Here is a 22,003-nt window from a genome sequence, read left to right as displayed (position 1 = left end):
GCAAAAATGTTTATCTGCGCCAATGATGGAACAGTTTGTGAGAGCAAGAAGTGCTCAAGCCCAGGAAACTCTCTTGTGAAATGGAGCAACAGGGGCGTTATCTGTCAACAACTCCTTGGGGCAGATCCATTAAGTCGACTCGACGAGGACGTCGATTTCAAAGGGTGCGGGTGATTTGTTAGGACCCAAATCTTTGACATCGGACGTGGCGCGACTGTGGCAAGGATTGGGGCGTGATGGCCTTACCATTGACCTATGCGGGAGCAAAACGATCATGCGGGACAATGGACGAGAAACATTATCATGAGAACAAGTATTGGCCAAGGTCTTGGGACAAGCAAGACAGGCTTGACAAAGGCTTGAAAGGCAATGTGGGCAAGTTTGGGCGGCATGGCACGGCATGTGCACCAAAGACAAAGGTACGGGCAGTTCAAGTTGTGGAAGCGCCAAGTACAAGCAAGCTAAATCACAGAGGCACAGAATGATGTCAAAGGGTTTAAATAACTAAGGTAAAGCTATGTGAGACAAAAGAGAAGCAATGGCACGGGTGAAACAAGTGTTGACAAAGACAAGGCAGAAATGCAGCTAAGGCAATGTGCGGGCGACAGGCATCGGGCGTGTGCGGTAAAATCATGGACAGCAGATTGCGAACAAGACATTGGCCCAGAGCAATGTTAAAATCAGCCAAGGCTGGGCACAATGCCAGCCTTGGGGCATGCAATAGCTGACCAAGAAAAAGGGCACATGCAGAGCACATGCCAAAGTAGTGGGCCGTTATATTTTTGTAATGACTTGTACCCATGTCAGTTTAGTGCTTGTATGTAATATCATTTCATGTAAGATAATGGCCTATGTAGTTGGGGGATGTCAACTACAAGATAGAATCAGATTTAACAATGCTGTGTGTAAGGTTTGGTTCAGTGGGTTGTGGGACCAATGCTCCACCAAAGGGCTGAGTGCTCCACCAAAGAGCTAAGTAGTCCACAAACAAGGCTGAGTGCTCCACAAAATAGAGTAAGTGCTGAAGAGGGCCATTTCGTGGGTAAGTACCCCATTAAATGGTTAATTACTTATTAGTGCTTTGACTAGGCAAAGCACAAGGATGAAATTGCCCATTTATAAGTTGTCCTTTCAAATCTGCCAGTGGCGGCCCCTATATCTATATATATAGGGGCATTTCTTGAAGAAAGGCATCAAGACTGAAAGTGGTCTTGAAAGAGAGGATCAAGACTCAGATTAGTCTTAGATCAAGTGAGGGAGTTCAAAATGTGATCCTTCCAGGGAAAAAAAGGGTTAGATGTGAGGCTTCCAAAGAAGGAGAGGGTCTTCAAAGAAGAAAAGGGTCTTCGAACAGAAGGAGAGGGTCTTCAAGAAGAAAAGGGTCTCCGAGCAGAAGGAGAGGGTCTTCAAATGAAGAAGAGGGTCTCCAAAGCGAAGTGGAACTAAGGCGTGGCATGGGCAGGTCTTAGTGTGTCAAGATCGACCTGTGATCTTGACTAAGTGGGCTATGAATGACTTGTGTTCATAGCAAAGAAAGGAAAGCAAGTTAGGAAGGTGAGTCTTTCTAAATGTTTCAAAAACATGGGCTAAGGCTAGGCGTTGAGCAAGTCTTAGTTTGCAAAATCGACATGTGATATGTGCTAAATAGGAAACAAGAGGGAAATGTGAGTATTTCTAAGTATTTCCAAAAAGGGGCTAAGGCTAGGCATTGAGGAGGTCTTAGTTTGCAAGATCGACTTGTGATCTGTGCAAAATAGGAAACAAGAGAGAAAGGTGAGGGTTTCTAAGTGTTTCCAAAAGTGGGCTAAGGCTGGGCGTAGGGAGGTCTTAGTATATCAAGATCGACTTATGATCTTGACTAAGTGAGAAACAAGTGATGCTTTCTGAGTGTTTCCAAAAGAGGGCTAAGGCTAGGCGAGGGCAGGTCTTAGTGAGCAAAGATCGGCTTGTGATCTTTACAAAGTGGAAAAATAAGAGAGAAACGTGAGTGTTTCTAAGTATTTTCAAAAGTGGGCTAAGGCTGGGCGTAGGCAGGTCTTAGTAGCTATGAACGACTTGCGTTCATAGCAAAGTGGGAAACAAGAGAGAAACATGAGGGTTTCTAAGTGTTTCCGAAAGTGGGCTAAGGTTGGGGCGTTCGGAGGTCTTAGTGTGACAAGATCTATTTGTGATCTTGGCCGGACGAAGTGGGCTATGAACGGATTGTGTTCATAACAAAGAGAGGTCCTTTGTATATTTTGAAATTAATACAAAAGTTGGGTTTTCTCGTATCTGATAGTGTTCTCTTTATGTTGCTGCCGAATCTTGTGGGAAGCCAAACTTGATGAAAAGTTGACTAAGTGTTTGGAAATGCTGAGTAATTTGAGTGTCAGGTTGCTGCCGCGCAGTGTCAATCGGTTACGAAAAATTGACCCAAATTGGCTCGGTGACGGTTGGGAACTAGACATTGCGGTGGAAATTTTAGATGATCTTGCTATGAATTTCTCCATCCTACCACCTAACCAGACACAAACAGCGTTTTAATTAAGGCCCACAATGTTTCATGAATCAATTATACTAACATTATCATTAAATCAGGGGTCCCAAATCAAGACTTTAATACAATTTCTTCAACCACTTTATTTTGTTTGATTAATTAAAGAGATTAATGGGAATTGACCCTCAACATTTTGTTTTCTTAATGGAATATATCACACGTATCTGTTATTTTTATGAAGCTAAAATTTAGCTCACATTTTAAAAGTTTACCTTACAAAGTGAGAGATTAACCCTTAACTAAACTTACCATCTACAGATAAAGCACCAAATACTTAAAAAAAGGGTCAATATATTTGTTAACGCATGCTTCAAGTAAGTGCACATAGAACCACATCGCTATAACTAATCTCATTTTCATTTGCAAATGAGTTTAAGTTCTACATCATCGTTCAATATACACTATTTTCTTCTTCAAGTTTTATGTTAATTACTACTACTATATTATGCAGAACACAGTAGTTCGGACAAAAGACCTAGTTTTACTTGGAAACTTATTCTGTTCTATCGATCTGGGACCATTTCAATCATCAACAGCGGTTTACTTGTAGCTATTACTTAGTTTTCGAGTATTCTCTAGCGTAATTTTGTAGTTTTTTTCTCTAGAAAAGCTGCGATGATAATGATGTCTGAATATTCCTGATTCGGATATATATTTATAAACAACAACCCAGTATAATCTCACAAGTGGGTTCTGGGGAGGTAGTGTGTACGTAGACCTTACCCCTACCTTGAGGGTAGAGAGGTTATTTCCGAATAGACCCTCGACACAAGACACTACTAAAAAACAGCAAATTTGCGAATGTCAAATCAGTCAGAAATCGGTCGAAAATTATTTTTTTTGACGGATTTCCGGCTGAAAAGTGTCAGTTGGAAACATGTGGTCGCAATATATTTGCGACAGAGTCAGTCGAAAATTTGCGGCGGATTCAGTCGCAAACTGAAAAATACGGGGATATTTGAAATTAGGCCATTTGGGACCGAATCAGTCGCAAATTTAGCAACTAATTCAGTCACTGACCAAAATTAAAAAAATATATATAAATTAAAAGTTTCGATTGATTCCGTCGAAAATTAAAAAATAAAATTAATTTTTAATTAATTATTCAAACCGAAATAGTCGTAAATATTGATTATTAATTAATTTAAAATATCGGTATTTCTCCATTTGCGACTAATACAGTCGCAAATCCTAATTAAATTTTGATAGAAATTTTCAATTTGCGACTGAATTAGTCGCAAATCTGGGTAATTACTTGTAACGACCCGACTTGTCGTTTTAAGAATTAACGCACCGTTCAGTGACTTAAGGTCTCGAGTATTTTCGTAATATATATTATGACCCGTGGGTGTGGTCGAGTTTGATTTTCTAAAGATTCAGAATTAAATTAAAAGAACAATTCTTATTTAGAAACTTAAATTGAAAGAGTTGACCGGAGAGTTGACTTTTGAGCAAACGACCCCGGAATGAAATTTTGATGATGGCAATAGTTTCGTATGATAATTTCGGATTTAGGCGTATGTTCGTATTTGGATTTGAAAATTCGTAGGATAATTCGACGCATTTTGGCAAAAATAGGAAAATAGAAGATTTTTGGAAAGTACAACCGAAGGTTGAATTTTTCATAACGAGGTGGGATTTTAATTTCGGAAATTTGAATAGCTCCACTACGTCATTTATGACTTGTGTGCAAAATTTATAGTCATTCCGGATTGATTTGATACGTTTCAGCGCAAAATATAGAAGTTGAAATATTTGAAAACTCATAGTTCGATTCGATACGCGATTCATAATTTCGGCGTTGTTTGACGTGGTTTGAAGCCTCGACTAAGTTCGTACTGTATTTTGGGACATATTGGTATATTTGGTTAAGATCCCGAGTACCTCTGGTGGATTTCAGATGGTTAACAGATCCATTTTTGGACAATTGGAATTGCTGGAATTTTGATTACTGGTATTCTCGCTTCTGCGGATGCTTCATTGCAGAAGCGAGGTGCTTCTCGCAGAAGCGAGTGAAGGGGAGCTGGGCAAGGCTGATGGAGAAGGCCGCATATGCGGCAATAATTGCGCAGAAGCGGAAGCGCAGGTGCGGCCAGTGCTCGCAGAAGCGAAGGCAGAGTAGGTGCGCATCTTGGCTCGCAAAAGCTAGGCCGCAGATGCAGAAATATGTCCGCAGAAGCGAAAACTGGGCAGAATGTTAAAAAGACCAAATATGGTCATTTCGCCATTTTCATTTTGGAATTTTTGGAGCTCGGGTTTGGGCGATTCTGGAGGGATTTTTCACAATCTTGGTTGCGGTAAGTGTTATATATCCTAAAGTGATTATATTTCATGAATCTATGGTTATATTTATCATTTAATTCAGATTTTAATGGAAGAAATCAAGATTTTTGTAAAATTTTCCAAAAAATAAAAATTTAAGATTTGGAGGTCAAGTTGTTATCGGAATTTGATAAAATTGGTATGATTGAACTCGTATCGGAATGGGTGTTCGGATTTCATGAAAATTATGTCGGGTTCCGAGAGGCGGGGCCCTGCGTTGACTTTTTAGTATAAATTTTTACGTCGACGTTTTATTATCCAGAATTATTTTTGATGAATTTTAATGAAGTTATACGATTAATTTGGATAGATTTGAGCGGTCCGGTAGTCAATTCAAGCAAGAAGGCGATTTTGGAATATCGACATAACTTCAAAAAGATAAGTATCTTGCCTAACCTTGAGTGGGGAATTACCCCTTAGGCATCGAGTGTTATGTGCCATTTGTGAAATGTGAAAAGCCGTGTACGCGAGGTGACGAGTACGTACTCGGACTTATATGTGCAAAATTTATTGTGTTAAAGTCTTGGGCATATTGTGTAGTAAATTGGATAATTGTTAGTATTTATTTAATCATCTATTTGCCATGCCTCAATTCGCATTTATTGAATTTGTTTTTATATGATAATTTGATGTGATTATTACTTGTATATTTATGTGAATTTTGTGAGTTTGATATTTCTTTGAATTTAATTTCATTATGGATTTTTTTCCTGCAAATAATTAATTAAACAAACTTAAGAAGAAGGTGTTGTCCTATGCTGAGTTATTTTCCCATCTCTATTGTTGTTTTCAGGTTTTATATACATTGTGTGGAGCCTTGGGCTATTTGTTGTGAAATTAATTGATTTGTTATATATTTGAAATTGGTTGTGGCCATTGGGCAAATTGTGTTATGAATTAATTTTTTTGTTATGTTGACATGATAATATTATGTGTAAATTGTTGAGTTATTATTTTGAGGATATAAGGGTGGCATTCCACTGTTAATATTATGTGGGTATAAGGATGGCATTTCACTGTTGTTATGTGTGTTAGGATATTGTCTGAGCGGAGCGATAAGGGTGGCTATAGGAGTGATAAGGATGGCTATTGATATTGTCAGGGCGGAGGGATAAGGGGGGCTATTATATGAGTGATGAGGGTGGCTATAAGAGAGATAAGGGTGGCTATTGTCAGGGATGGTATGTGATGATGTGGAGTTGGTGCGTCGGTAATTTTTATGTGATGTTGTGATTTTCCTTGTGTTCATTTTTATACCTTGTGCAATTTGTCTTGTTGTTAGTAAATTGATAATAGTCTGATTTATGTTGAAATTGGGAGCCTGTGGCTATTGCCGGGCGGATTATGAAAAAAAATATGGGCACGAGGTGTCGTGAGTAAATAATGATAATATTGGCACGTGAATTGTCCGTGCAGTTGTGATATGAAATGTGGGCACGAGGTGCTGTGGTTAAATGATAATGATATTTGGCCCGTGAGTTGTCCGTGCGGTTGTGATAGAGAAATTAGCATGAGGTGTCGTGAAAATATGAAATTGGGCTGAGACCCGTACTTTATGATTTTGAAATAAAGTGTCACAGGGTGACTTTTATTCAAAAGATATTTGTTTGAGGAAATTATATTTGAAAGAGATTTATTTGAAGGAATTATATTGGAAAGATATTTATTTGAAGGAATTATATTTGAAAGATTTTTTTTGAGGGAATTATATTTGAAAGAGATTTATTCGGAAGAATTATATGTGAAAGATATTTATTTGAAGGACTTGATTTAATTAAGTGTACATTGTATTTATTAGTTTTTGAGCAATATTAATGGTGTTTTTGTTTCCATGTTGTACATATCACTGGTTGATTTGTGTTGCCTTTATTGTTATTTGTTTCCTATTATTTTGTATACTATATTGCACAGGTTATTAGACTAGTGAGTGTTTTGACTGTACCTCGTCACTACTCCACTGAGGTTAGTCTTGATACTTACTGGGTACCGACTGTGGTGTACTCATACTACACTTCTGCATATTTTTGTACAGAGGCAGGTATTAGAGATATCGGACTCGGACAGAGTTAGAGTGGGATTGCAAGGATTCAAGGTAGAGCTGCTTGGTCGTCGCAGTTCCTTGGAGTCTTTCTATTTTATTGTAATGTTATTTATTATTCAAACAATATTGAGTATTCAATCCTCGAGATCATTTTATGTATTCAGTTAGAATTCGTGACTCAGTATTACCAGTCTTGGGAGGTGGTTGTAAATATTTCCGTTGTTGGGTTTTGATTACCTATTTAATTCATATTAAAAAAATGACTTGAATTGTTGTTGTAATCGGCTTACCTAATCTTAGAGACTAAGTGTCATCACGACGCATGTGGTGGGATTTTTGGGTCGTGACATTCCTGGTAAAATTTGTGACTGATTTAATCGCATTTTAAGCAGAACTCTGCTGTATTTCTAATTACACCACCTGCCAAATAAAACAGCCAACCAAACACCTAAAAAATCAAACAAAAACCTAATATAACAATCCAAAAACCTAATATAACAATCCAAATCTAATATTTACTACAAAGCAAACAGTAAAATTTATAACAATTCAACCAACTATCAAACAACATAAATTACACACGTCTCTAACTTCAACTCTAAAACATTCAAATAGCCTATTTAGAATCAGTCTCCTCCTCAGACTCACACTCCATTGCAGCTCCTTTCTTGCTTTTCCTTTTCAATAATTTTTGGATCAAAGCCTAAGGTGCTTGAAATTCTTGCGACATTTGATCCACTTTTTGACGCATAGCTTACATGTCTTCTTGGAAAACTGATGCCCCAGTGAATAATGTTGTTGGTGTACGACTAGAGGATGGTTGTACTCTAATTCCGTAGACTCGGCCTTTATTTATTATTTTCACGAGAAATAAAAAAAATAAAGTAAAAGAAGTAATAAAACAAACACGCAACTTTCAAACTAATACCAAAATAGATAACTACATAATATTTATACCTTTATTCACGCCACCAGCCGCCTATGTCCAAATTGCAGTCATATCCTCCGGGACCGGCTGAGTTCCTTCAGGCTGAGTTTGTCACCATGTATTAAGATCAATATGATACTTGTCCTGAAATAAAAATAATACACGTTATATAAATAAAATAAACCAATAGGAAAAAAATAATATAGTGTTGGTGTTGGGATCGTACAAATATCTCTGAAGCACGCGATTCGACCCATCCTTCTATTGTGACGCCCTTTTTCTTCTTCTTGTGGGTCTCCCCAAAGACCTCTACATAAGTCACATCTCCCCCACGTCCCTTTTTCTGAAAATTAAGAAGTATATATATATATATATATATATATATATATATGTTCAATTTGCATACTTGTAAAACTAAGAATATTTTATAATGAAATTACCATTCTCAAACGATGAGCTGCAAAGCTAATTGAACCTCCAGTATGCAACGCTCCATCCTTAGTAGAAGCTCTATTTAACTTTGCTTGTTCACTCTTCTTCTTCTACTCAGGGGTGTTCCACTTTGCCAAGCGATGACTCCAGACATTTTTCATAAACCCCTTTTTAAAAAGATGACACCTAACAACATCTTCTCCCAATAACTTAACACACTTGCATTTCACACAAGGGAACCTAATCGTTCCTTCAATATAAAAATGATCAAGTGTCCTTGCCTTAGCAATAAATCCAGCAACCCCTTCTTTAAATTCATCTCTTAACCCCACATGATTAAGATAATTCCTATTATATATCCATCTACGATACGCAAAAGCCATCTACACAAACAAAAACAACTAGAAGTTGACATATTTATCTTATTTATACTACTTACTAAGTTATATTCTCTCAATTTCTAAATAGTTTAATTATATATTTTACTATAATACTTGGGTGGTTTCAATATTAATATGTACATTAAACAATTGTAAGACAAAAAAGTCCTAAAACATAAAAATTAATCTAATTTATTTTAAATTAGCATATGATAGCGCTCTAATACTTAATTGATTGCATCTTCTTCATTTCTGTCCAATAATAAATAATAATATAATTAACACATAGATAGGGCATGTAGAATTTCCAAACGAAAAGCCGAAACAGAGAAGTATTAACACTTAAGTTGTTTCTTAACTAACATAACTTGAATGTATAAAAATTCTAACTCTTTAAAATATTGTTCAACTCTAACTATCATAACCTAAATTATACGACGTACAAGCACTTAAGTTGTTTCTTTAGTTGTTTTTCATATAAACAAGAATTCCATACTTATAGAACATATCCAAATTATTCTAAATTTTTTTCTTGATTTACTATTGGATACATACAAGTATACTGGCCATTTTCACAAGAACATCTAACTAAAAAGAATAAAAAAATAGCTAATTAATCTAAACAAGTAAAATTTTAACAAGTCACTATATACATATTATATTACAAAAATTATTGCTAATTTATCTATACTATATTGCAAATTATATAGCTAATTTATACATACTATTTTGCTAAATTAATGCAAAAAAAAAATCTAGAAAACGACCAACGGATCTGCTGCCGAACCACCACCGGAGGGGAGATGAGCTACCGGATTCCTGCATCAAAAACGAGTTAAAAAAATGAGTTAAAAAACTTGGAAAAAAAGTATTAGGGGGAAGGGGGGCTAGACGAGGGAAGGGAGTGGGTGAGGGAGAGGGGGAGTGAGAGAGAGGGAAATCATACCTTATATGGTTAAATTAGAAGAGAAAATCAAGAGATAGAGCAGATGGGGGCAGAAGAAGGGAGGGGAGGAGAGGCAAAAAAGCTAGAGAAGAAAGAGGAAAAAAGAAAAAATGGGTTAGGGTTGTATTACAAAAAAAATATTTGCAATCGAATCGGTCACAAATTTGAAGTTTGAATTTTCAAATTGCGACCAATTCGGTCGCAAATTCCGTTGACCAGTCATACCTCATTTTTATTGCAGATTTCGACCAAATCGGTCGAAACATTGAATTTTTTTTTTTTTATTTTTGCGACTGATTCAGTCCCAAACCATAAACTATATCTTCGCGGTATTTTTCGCGTAATTGAGCGACCGAATCAGTCGCAATTTTGAGCCAAAAATTTAAAAAAATTAACATGTATTTTTAGTAACGTTTCGACTGAATCAGTCAAAAATTGCGACTAAATTAAATCGATCGGAATTATTCAGTCATAAATTTGCTGTTTTTTAGTAGTCAGAAGATAAAATACAACAATAGAATAATGACAACAACATAACCAGAAAGATAGTACCAGCGAGCCAAGAGTAAGAAAATATACCTGAAAAAGCAATATCAATAATCAGTGCAGTGACAAGGTCCTAGAAAATAGTACGAGCACAACATGTACCACTTGCATATTAAAACACGACATTGACCGACTAGACTTACACACAAAGCGGAGTAGAAAAATATTCAACTACCTACTAACCTTCAACCATAATGCTCTCCCTCCATATATTCCTATCAATGGTCATGTCTTTGGTGAGTTGAAGTCGTGTCATGTCCTACCTGATTACCTCTCCCTAATACTTCTTTGGTCGCTCTTTACCTCTCCTTATACCCGTTAGAGCCAACCGCTCGCACCTTCTAACCGGGGCATCTAGGCTTCTCCTCTGCACGTACCCGAATCCTCTATATACACACACACACATATATACATATATATATATAAAACATATGACGGGTCAACTACATCTTGACTAATCTATGTTGAAACATAAATATGTAGTCCATCAATCATATTGAATTGACTAGGAAATTGAGAAGCATACATATGTGACTAGTGGAGGAGCTAGAAGGCTACTTATGGTTTCATATTCAGTAGATTTTAATTAAATTCTGTAATTGTATTATGAAATATATTAAATATGTACAAAAATAAAATTCACAAATCTAGTAAGAATTTTGTTATCTATGTTTACCCGAAAAACGGATAGCAATTGAATTTATACGTAGTTCTAAGGATACATGGTATAACTTGGTACAAATTGAGAAAAATAAGTAAATGAATATCAAAATTAGCTGTAAAAGAAATGAATACAAACCGAATGAATTAGTTAGCCTAAGCCTTCAAATTTTATCACGTTCAAATTGAATGGAGGGTGATTGATAGAAGAACAATATGACTAAATATCACAGCTAGAAAAGGATTGTATATTGCTTTATGTTCTATGACTCTCAATGAATCTGAGCCTCCTTCTACAAATGATAACAACCCTTAATATAGTGGAGAAACCCTATTTTGGATATAATTAAGAATACATAGTAGGGATCCCATGATAGATTAATTAATAAGTCTCTCCTTGATTTGCGTCGTAGTTTCTGCCGAGATTCTGCCCCTACTTGCGGCTATAACAACTTTTTTGTTTCTTGGCCCGATCTCGATCTTGGCCGATCTCGATATTGATTGGTCTCTATCTGTTCGTCCTCGATTTTGACCGACCTCGATCTTGATCGGTCTCTAGGTCTCAAGCTCGATCTTGGCCAATCTCGATCTTGATCGGTCTCTGGGGCTCGAGCTCGATAACCTAACTTCGTATCATGGCTCGATATTACAATGATAAACCTCGGTCTATCATGTTCCAATCTCGAAGGGCAAACTCGGTTTTGACCGTATACTGATAGTCCCCTCGTTTCTCGGAAAGAAGATAGCGAGAAACGATATGAATTTTCGAACTCCGACTAGATGAGTAATGACATCAGCGAAGAGCCCGATTGTGACGTATGCGACAAACATCCCGTCGGTCCTGTTACCAAGGCATTAAATGTGCGTCAGTTAACGGTCGACCACTATCAGTTTTGAACCGTCGTTGTGAAACCAATAAATAGCCCCCTTTCTTCACTATTTCAAACTTTACTTTCAAATCTTTTTCATTCCAATCTCCATAGTTATTTGCCTTCTCCAAAGCTTCCTATCCTCAGGTTTTTGAGTTTCTTTGCTTGTTCTTCCTAAAACACCAAATACTTCAATCTCCATTCTTCTTTGCCCACAAAAACTAAATGGCCAAAATATCTAAAATTGTTCCGCAGAAAGAGGTTGTTTCCTTAGTGATCACCACCCACGTGGAAGGGTTCCTGAGTGTTTACACTTATCTTTTCATGCTGGGCCCCCTCAACCTGGTCATCGTAGACTTCTACAATAAATACCAGGTGACCCTCGGCTTTGTCACCCTTCTTTCTGGAGGATCGTGTACTGCTCCATTTCTTCTTGAGCAAAATCGATGGGCTTCCCTTCACCCTTGACCACCTCATAAGATTATATAGCCCTCGACTCTATAGAGGTGGGCTGATAAAGCTTCAGCGCCGGGCCACCAAGGGGCTCAACTCGAGTATGGATGAAGACAAAGATAGGGGATGGATGGGCCAGTTCGTTCGGGTGAAGACCACAGACCTAATCCCGGCTGAGAGCATGCCATTTCCTGAGAAATGGAATATGAAACATAAGTATGATTCCGTCTTCAATTTTTGTTCGTTTTTTTACTTCTTTATCCTTTCTTATTATTGTTTTTCTCAATGCAGTCATTGCTTGGATGCCGGGTGCGGTTCCCCGTCTCGAGAACTAGGTTAGAATCCTGGTTTCGACGTCGACATACACCGAGCGCGCATGGCGCAATTTGTCAAAGGGCCGGTGGAAGGTTTGTACTTATGGTAAGCCTTCTTCCTGACTTACCGATTTCCCTACCGTTCAAGCATCTTTTCAAACATGAGTTTACTTACTTTCTCCATTTGTAGGTCTCGGAAAGGATGCGACAATGAGACCCATGTTTGGTGATGAAGAAGTTTCACCACCTATCTCGAAATCGGCGAAGGAGAATAAGAGGAAAAGGGCCTCGAACTCTGAGGGTCAAAAACCCAAGAAGAGAACAACCCGTAAACCCAAGGGTAAAACAATCCCACTAACTATGTAGTCAGTCCAAAAACTAAGGTAAGAAGAAGAAGAAGAAGAAGAAGAAGAAGAAGAAGAAGAACAGAAAGAAGTTGATTTTGGGCTGGTGGCCCGTGCGCGAGCTAGCACCGAGATTCAGAGAACTCCAGAACCGGTGTTAGTTGATGCTGCTTCTGTCTAGGCTCGATGAGGTAGAGGAGGAGACTTCGGCCCAAGTCCCCGAGTCGATGGGAACCGAAGTAGTTTTATCTCGGGGTGAAGAGACCCTTGAAGAGGCGGTGGATGTCGGTACAGAAACCGGGCTTGAGGCTCCCCAAGAGACCCACTTGGGGAAATAGAGATCGGGGATTCCCCCTCGTTTCCTTCATTTTCCGAGTTGATGATACGTGACGCTCAGGCTGTGGAGACTTGTCACGGGGAGGGAGCCCACGGAGAAGAAGATCCTTTTCATGGTTATTTTGTTGGGGTAGAAGATGTCACCGGTCTGAGAGACTTGGAGGCTCCGGAGAAGAGCTCGGGCGAGGCTTCCTTGAGTTTTAAATTGACCAATCAGTTTTCGGCCCCTAGTGCCGATCCTGGGCGTAAGCGAACAATCGTTATCACGATCCCAGAGGATGCCCGAGTTATTATTTCCCCCGTATGGGTGGCTAGCTACCTCCGATGTTTGGTCACGGGATAAGACCAAGCGCAGATGGACGAGGTGGGAGCGCCTTGTCTTTTCAACGAAGCCCAACAGGCCCTGAACCGGGTAAGTTCATATTTTCTTTGTCAATTTTCATACTTGTACTTTTCATCCCTTGTATAATTCTTTCTTTCTATTTTGGTAGGCTTCTGTGCTTCATAACAAGATTTTCTTCCGATCCCGAGGGGAGTTGAGCCGGTAAGAAGCTGAAATCCGAGGGCTTACTAAGGAGAGTGATGCTTTCAAGCTTCTTAGTGAGCAGAGAGAAGGGGAAGCAAAAGGACTTCGGGATGACCTAGAAGCAGCTCAGAAAAACAAGCTGATCTGGCCGAGCAGGTAAAAAATATCTTTGAAGTTAATGAAACTGACTCGGGGGTGGTGGCTAACAGTTTGGTCCCACAGGTCTAGCAAAAGCTCGATGTGATCGGGCAGCTTCGTGAGGAAGTGGACGCAGTGAAAGTGGAGGCCGAGGTATAGAAGAAGAAAATGGACCGCCTTGCCTCAGAAAAGGAGGTTTCCCGAGCTCAACTGCGCTTGTTGAGACCCAACTCCAAAGCTTGAAAGAGAAGGCCTTGGTGCAGGCCAAGAAAATTGAGGAGTTCCATTCTTGGTTGGGTTCAACAACTTCCGATCGAGAGAGGCTGGCCAAATCGGAGGTCGAAATGGCCAAGGCTAATGTTGATGCAATGGTGGCCGTCTACCGGTCCGACGCTAAAGCTGCTCAGGTTCGAGCAAAGGAGGTTGTCGAAGCTGCTCAGGCTCGAGAAAACTGGGTTGCCGAGCATGCTAAATGCTAGTCTCGAAGGAAGACTCTCGAGGAGATCCATGCTCGTGGCTTCGATCTTACAGCCGAGATCAAGAATTCTAAGGGGCTCGAAGTTGAAGCCAAAGTGTTGGCCTTTCCTGATAATGATGATTCTGGGAGTATGAGCGGATCTGAAAGCAAATAAGGCCTCGAGGGCAAAAATGCTACTCCCGAAGAAGACTAAGTCCTTTAGGATTAGTATTTTTTGTGTTTCTTTTAAGACCGCTTCGGTCTTTTGTAGAGAAATTTTATCGGGCCATGCTACCCTTGTAAATAATTTTTGACATATATATATAAAAAAATTCTTTTTTTCTACCTTATAAAATTATGAAGTTGTATTCTAAGGTCCGAGGTTTAGACAATTTGATTGAATCCGAACTAGTATAGCCCTTATGCTTTACGATCGAGTGAGTCCTTGCTCGAACTCGAATTAAGGTAACCCTTAGGTTTTTTATTTGAGCGACGATGATCTTTCGAACTTAAAGCAAAAAATAGCCCTTATGCTTTTGTAAAAAGATTGTTTATGGCTTTCTCCCCTTTTCGGCTTGAAAAAGTTTTTTATCATTTGTATTTCCAATACTTGTAAAGCCTTAGCATGAAATAAGGAATTGTTTGAGAGTTCGAACAATTTTTTACTCATTAGAGTTTTCGAGGCTTGATATTGTCGAAGCCTTTTATGATTTTGCCGGGGGTAGCCTTTTTAACCGGTTTATGAAAGATTTCGAAGGACTGCTTTGTTACGGAATTCGGACGTCTCCGACCCGTGTTAATTTGTTCGTAGCCTCTTTAGTTCGGGATTTGCCTTTTGGGCTTATTTTCCCGTTTTACTTCAAGCTTGCTTGAAGTGTCAATTTCGGAGTGGGGTGGCCGTGGCCTATAAAAATCGAGGGTTACCTAAAAGGTCTTATGATCTCGGAGTTTTAATAATTTAATCTCGTTTATTTTTTGGACGGCGGTCCCCGAGCGTGGGGGTAATTATCCGAACTCTGGTTATGGTCGGCCCTTAATCCTGTTTACATAATAGATCGAGAGTATGAAATTGTAAAGTAGAAATTGTTTTTTCAAAGGCATGAGATATCGGTAAATAAAATACTTCTCTTTATAGATGATTCTACATGCGTACATGTTCTGTGCCATGGCTCGAGAAAACTACGCGAGCACGATTCGTTTGACAGTTTGAACCTTACAAATTTCTCCTATAGAGGCCCTGCTGCCATGAAATAACTTTCTCGCATCAAAGTTAATATTCGAGGGCAATGCCCCCTAGTATTCAAGGTTGATTGAAAAGAAGCCTCGGATACTGTTGAATTGTTCTAAGTTAGAACGATCAATGGTTGACTCATTAAAAACCTCGCCGAAATACCTATTTGGACCTCGGGTAGTAAAACTCTCCATTTTTCTTTTGGAGTCGGTCAATCTCTTCTTAAGATTTTTGATGATGGTTTTGTTGGTCGATTCGGCTTGTCCGTTCCCGCTGGGATGATAAGGTGTTGATAGGATCCTTTTGATCTTGTGATCCTTGAGAAATTTAGTTACTTTGCTGCCGATAAATTGTTTTCCATTATCACATACAATCTCGGAGGTCATCCCGAATCGACATATGATGTGGTCCCAAATGAAGTCTATGACTTCCTTTTCTTTGAATTTCTCGAAAGCATGTGCTTCAACCCATTCAGAGAAGTAATCAGTCATAAATAAAATAAACTGAACCTTACCTGGGGTAGACGGGACAGGGCCAGCGATGTCCATTCCCCATTTCATGAAGGGCTATGGGGACATGATCGAGTGGAGTAGTTCCCCAGTTTGATGAATCATGGGCGCATGCCTTTGGCATTTGTCGCATTTTCGAACGAACTCCCTTGCATCCTTCCACATATCGGTCCAATAGTACCCTGCTCTGATTACTTTGTGGACCAGCGAATCGGCACCGGAATAATTTCCACAAGTGCCCTCGTGAATTTCCCGTAGGATGTAGTCGGTATCTCCCGATCCCAAATATATTTCCAATGGTCTATCGAACGTCCTTCTAAAAAGCGTTACGTCTTCGGACAAAGTGAACTATGCTGCCTTTGTGCGCAGAGCTCTCGAATCCTTTGGATCTGATGGAAGCTTCCCGTTCTTTAAGTACTCTATGTATTTGTTTCTCCAATCCCAGGTTAAACTTGTAGAGTTTATCTCGGCGTGACCTTCTTCAATTACTGATCTCATGGGTTGTACGGCAGTCCCCGAGTTGAGTTCGTCATCTTCGACCGATGAACCTAAGTCTGAAAGAGCATCGGCCTCGCTGTTCTATTCTCGAGGTACATGTTGCAAGGTCCATTCCTTAAATCGATGTATGGTCACCTGTAGTTTATCCGAGTACTTCTGCATTCGGTCTTCTCGGACTTCAAAAGTCCCGTTAACTTAGTTTACCGCGAGGAGGGAATCACACTTAGCCTATATGACCTCCGCTCCCAAGCTTCTAGCTAGTTCGAGACCTGCAATCATGGCCTCATACTCGGCCTCATTGTTAGTCAACTTTGTAGTTCTAATAGACTGTCTAACTATATTACCTGTGGGTGATTTTAGTACGATGCCTAGTCCGGACCCCTTCGCGTTCAAAGCACTATCCGTAAAGAGGGTCCAGACTCCTGAAGATGTACCCGATTTTATCATTAGTTCTTTTTCATTCTCGAGTACGAGGGCCAGCGTAAAGTTAGCCACGAAGTCCGCCAAGATTTGAGACTTGATGGCGGTTCGGGGTCGATACTCAATATCGTATCCACTCATTTCTACGGCCCATTTGGCCAATCGACCCGAAAGCTCGGATTTGTGTAAAATATTTCGAAAAGGATAAGTTCTTACAACACATATTGGATTACATTGGAAATATGGTTTTAGTTTCCTAGAGGCGCTTATTAAAGCAAGCGCTAATTTTTCTAAGTGTGGATATCTAGTTTCGGCCTCACCTAAGGTCCGACTAACATAATAGACTGGGAATTGTGTACCTTGTTCTTCTCGGACTAGGAATCCACTTACCGCTATCTCTGAGACTGCCAAGTACAGGTAAAGTTGGTCGTCCACTTTCAGGGTGTGAAGCAGTGGCGGGCTCGATAAATACCACTTTAGTTCCTCCAAGGCCTGCTGGCATTCCAGAGTCCATGCAAAATTGCTCTTATTCTTAAGCAGCAAGAAGAATCGGTGGCTCCTATCTGAGGATCTCGAAATAAATTCTCCTGGGGCCGTTATCCACCCCGTCAGCCTCTGCACGGCCTTTACATTATCCACTACTGTGATATCCACGATAGCTTTGATTTTATCGGGGTTGATCTTGATTCCCTGATTGGACACCATGAAACCAAGAAACTTGCCCGAGCCAACCCCGAATGCACACTTTTCGGGGTTGAGCTTCATATTTTACTTTCTTAGTATATCGAAAGTCTCCTGCAAATGCTTTAAATGGTCCTTTGCTCGCAGGGACTTAACTAACATGTCATCAATATAAATTTCCATTGATTTTCCTATTTGTTCTTCGAACATTCAGTTTACTAGGCAGTGATAAGTTGCACCAGCATTTTTTAGACTGAATGGCATTACATTAAAACATTAGGTACCGTACTTAGTGATAAACGAGGTCTTTTCCTGATCCTCCGGGTTCATCACTATCTGGTTGTACCCAGAGTAGGCATCGAGAAAACTAAGAGTCTCGTGGCCGGCCATGACATCGATCATATGATCGATATTAGGCAAGGAAAAGAATCCTTGGGGCATGCTTTATTAAGGTCTTTATAATCTATACACATTCTAAGTTTGTTTCCCTTCTTAGGAACTACCACTATGTTTGTGAACCATTCGGGGTACTTTACTTCCCGAATAGATCCTATTTTGAGAAGTTTGGTTACCTCGTCCTTGATGAAGGCATGTTTGACCTTGGACTGGTGTCTTCTCTTTTGCTTCACCGGATGGAATTTCGGATCCAAGCTTAGTCTATGAGTGGTGATTTTTGATGTTATCCCTGTCATGTCAAGATGGGACCAAGCGAAACAATCCATGTTAGCTATAAGAAATTGAATAAGCCTTTTCCTAAGCTCGGGATTTAACCCCGTACCCAGGTATACCTTTCATTCGGGCAGATGTTTGTTTAGTGTGATTTGCTCCAGTTCTTCGACCATCGATTTTGTAGCGTCGGAATCATCAGGGACTACGAAGGATCAAGGGATCCCATAATCATCATCTTCGTCAGTCTCATGTCTCTCTAGTTGGGTCGAGGCCGTCGTTTGTGATTAATATTTGGTCTCTTATTTTTCCTTCGAATTTGACCCCTTTGTTTATGAGAGTGATGCTATCGGAATCACTTCGTCGATGGCAAACATTTCCTTTGCGGATGGTTGCTCCCCGTAGATTGTTTTGATTCCCTCATGTGTTGTTAATTTTAGAACCTGATGAAGGGTCGAAGGTACTTCTCTCATGTTGTCGATCCATGGTCACCTGAACAGGGCGTTATACCTCATATCGCCTTCGATCACGTGGAACTTCGTTTCTTGGATGGTCCCAGCCACGTTTACTGGCAGAGTTATCTCGCCCTCAGTAGTTTCACATGCTATGTTGAATCCGTTTCGTACCAGGGCCACGGGCATGACCTGGTCTTGTAGACCGAGTTTCTCTACGACCCTCGATTGAATAGTGTTGGCCGAACTACCTGAATCAATCAACACACGGTTAACTTGAGTTTTATTCATGAGTATAGATATTACCAGTGCATCGTTATGGGGCTGCATGATTCCTTCTGCGTCTTCGTCGTTGAAGCACAAGGTTCCTTTTGGTATGTTATACTGAGCCCGTGATCGCTTCTCCCTTACAATCGACACCTTAGTGCATTTAAACGTTAGTCCTTGGGCAACATCGATCCCTTCGATAATCAAGTGAATAATGTGTTGCGGCTTGATCACACCCAACTATGCCTTGTAAAAAGGACTAAACGATCGCTGCAAATATAATCTGGTTCAAGTCTGGAGTCGAATCTCACATGGAACTAACGTATTTACTACAACTTTTAACAATGCTAATCATAAGCTCAGACAATTTTCGAATGCAAGATTTTTAATAGAGCGTAAGTGGAATTTATTTGTCTAATGAAAAATGACAACAAAATTAGCAATAATCAAGAATAAGGTTGAATTCAAAGGTAAAAGGATCTAGGGCTATTGATTTCCCCAAATGCCGGACTAATTCCTGACACGTTAGCTATAATTTCGCCGTAATACTCTATGAGGATTATGAGTTCCGGGCTACCGTAATTATCTCTCGAGCAATTACGATAATTTACTAGAAGCATTCTCTCGAAATACTCTAGTTAACAATTTATGCAACTCAGAATTACCCCACCAAAGCTTCGTTATCTCTAACCCCGCTTTTAAATTCAAGTAATTAATCTCTTAACTTACCCGAAAGTGGTGTTGTTCAACAACAATCTAACCAAGTGTTCTTTCTCAAGGAACACAAGGTAACTAGACACGATTAATCAAGGGCCCTTTTAATTAATCACAACACAACACATAGTTGAACAATCATAGAATAAGAACGGCTCAATTATATCTAAACATAGTAAAAACTCCATCAACCCTAGATGATGGGTTTAGCTACTCATACTAATAGATAAAAATTTACTATGACAATTCATAATCAACAATGGAAGTAAGAAGAAGAAGATGAAAACTCTTAGGAAATTCTCCTTCTTCTCTCCCTTGTTCTTGCCTCCAAAATCTCCTAAAAACAGCCCCATTTTCTCTTCTTGGCGAATTAGGCTTCATATAGGTTTAGGTTAGTCACCTTAGAAATTATGTAATTGCCCTTGAGTTGTTGGCCTCCGTCCGCCCGTTCGCGGCCGCGGATTCGACCGCGGATCCGGCCGCGGATTTCAGCCAGTGTTCTGCCTCCAGTGCACGGTCCAATTCGCGGTCAACTCCCGCGGCCGCGCACCTGGAGGGGACCTCCCTGCTTGCTTTTCTCGCTCCTTTTCGACCGGGCTAACCTTCAATTGGCCTTCCACACTCCATATTGACTCCAAAACACTCTTTAGCTTCCTCCTAGCTCGGAGTGGCCCCTACAAAGCATAAAATTCTTAATTAGAGCATTTTGTTATCTTTGAGCATTCAAATATCAATAAAGTGCGGCTAAATTAGAGTATAAATAGTGTCTAAATTGCATAAATATAGCCTACTATCAACACCCCACACTTAAACTATTGCTCGTCCCCGAGCAATCAAACCACACTCTACAGAGGCCTAACTTCACTGAGCGACTTCCCTAACTCGTCACACCAAGAATATTTCACATAGTTTGAGTATAAATTAGTGTAACATCTACACCTCAAGAGTAGACTCCCGCGAGCCACGCAATATTCCTAACCTGCTTATTTACTCTATTCAGAGGTCCAGACTTAGCTCTCCTTCGTGAATCAAGTGCCTACTCACTACAAAAGAGACTCATTCCACAATCAATAAAATTCACGCACACTGAGGAACTTCAAAATAAACAGAATTCACTCACCCTCAGAAATGATATTCTTGTGCCACAAAAACAACGCTCCATAGGCTTGCCCGTAGTGTACTACCCTACTAATTGAGCGTGTTCAGTTTATGATCAAGTAGGATTTTATTTGGCTGTAATGTAGGCTACAGGTCGGGTAGGATATATTTGGATATAATAGTGACTACACCTCCCCAAGCACTTTAATACATATATTTTATAATCAAGCCCACACTTAAGTTAAACCAATATTTTCACCTTCAACACCACGTAAATTACCCCACACTTCTTTGAGCACAATCACCTTAAAAGCCACCACAGAATATTACTAATCAGCATGATACACTATTAACATGATACACTATTAACACATGATACACATTTTTTTTTGAATAACAAGGTGCACCTTTCTCCTGATTTCCCTAGTTCCACTCAAAAGCCCCACCAACTACCCCACACTTTATCCTTTATAGATTCATAGTAATTCAAGTGCTTACGAGAGGTAAAGGGTTCAAAAAGATGGTCAATTCAAACAAGGGCTAAGGGCTTGTAATGTGGTTGCCTAGAAAACGGGATTACATGCTCAACGGGGTTAACTACGATATATAACAAATAGGTGGGTGAAATATGTATATATATGGTTCAACAAATAAATGCCTATTTCACTTCCCAGACTAAACAAGACTACTATTTCGCTTTGCAGACACACAAGGAAAGTTCTAGGCATCAAATGTCGTGCATAGAACACAACAAGCCTCACACACACATGGCAGTTTAAGAACATACAGTTTAAGGCATTCTAACAAGAGTCAACAAATGAGCCTAAGCGTCACACTAAGTACCCGTTATATTCAAGGCACTACGAAGTTAAGAGATCTTATTCTAATCCTGCCCATAGCCCATAAGTTCCTAACTAAAAAATAAAAACCAACTACACCCGGTTCAAATGAAACCCTTGGAAAAGAACCGTGATTTAAAGAAAAACCAAGGGGGAATTGATACACTACTACAAAACAAAATCCACGCTCACCGCACCATTTTTTTTACTTTTAACAATTTTGTTTTTTTCCTTTCTTTCGACTTTAGTCTCTCAAGAAACCCGTCGATATCCATCGCCGGGACAAGTCAAAAATGATTTATGTAAATAAACTACGAAACTATTCTACATACAACATACAACAAAGTATCCCCCACCCCACACTTAAAAAGATGGCATGTCCCCATGTCATACAAAATAA

Source organism: Nicotiana tabacum, chromosome 22 (assembly GCF_000715075.1).
Source record: "Nicotiana tabacum cultivar K326 chromosome 22, ASM71507v2, whole genome shotgun sequence".
Taxonomy (NCBI): Eukaryota; Viridiplantae; Streptophyta; class Magnoliopsida; order Solanales; family Solanaceae; genus Nicotiana; species Nicotiana tabacum.
The sequence above is the reverse complement of the archived record's forward strand: the minus strand, read 5'-3'. Positions refer to the sequence as shown.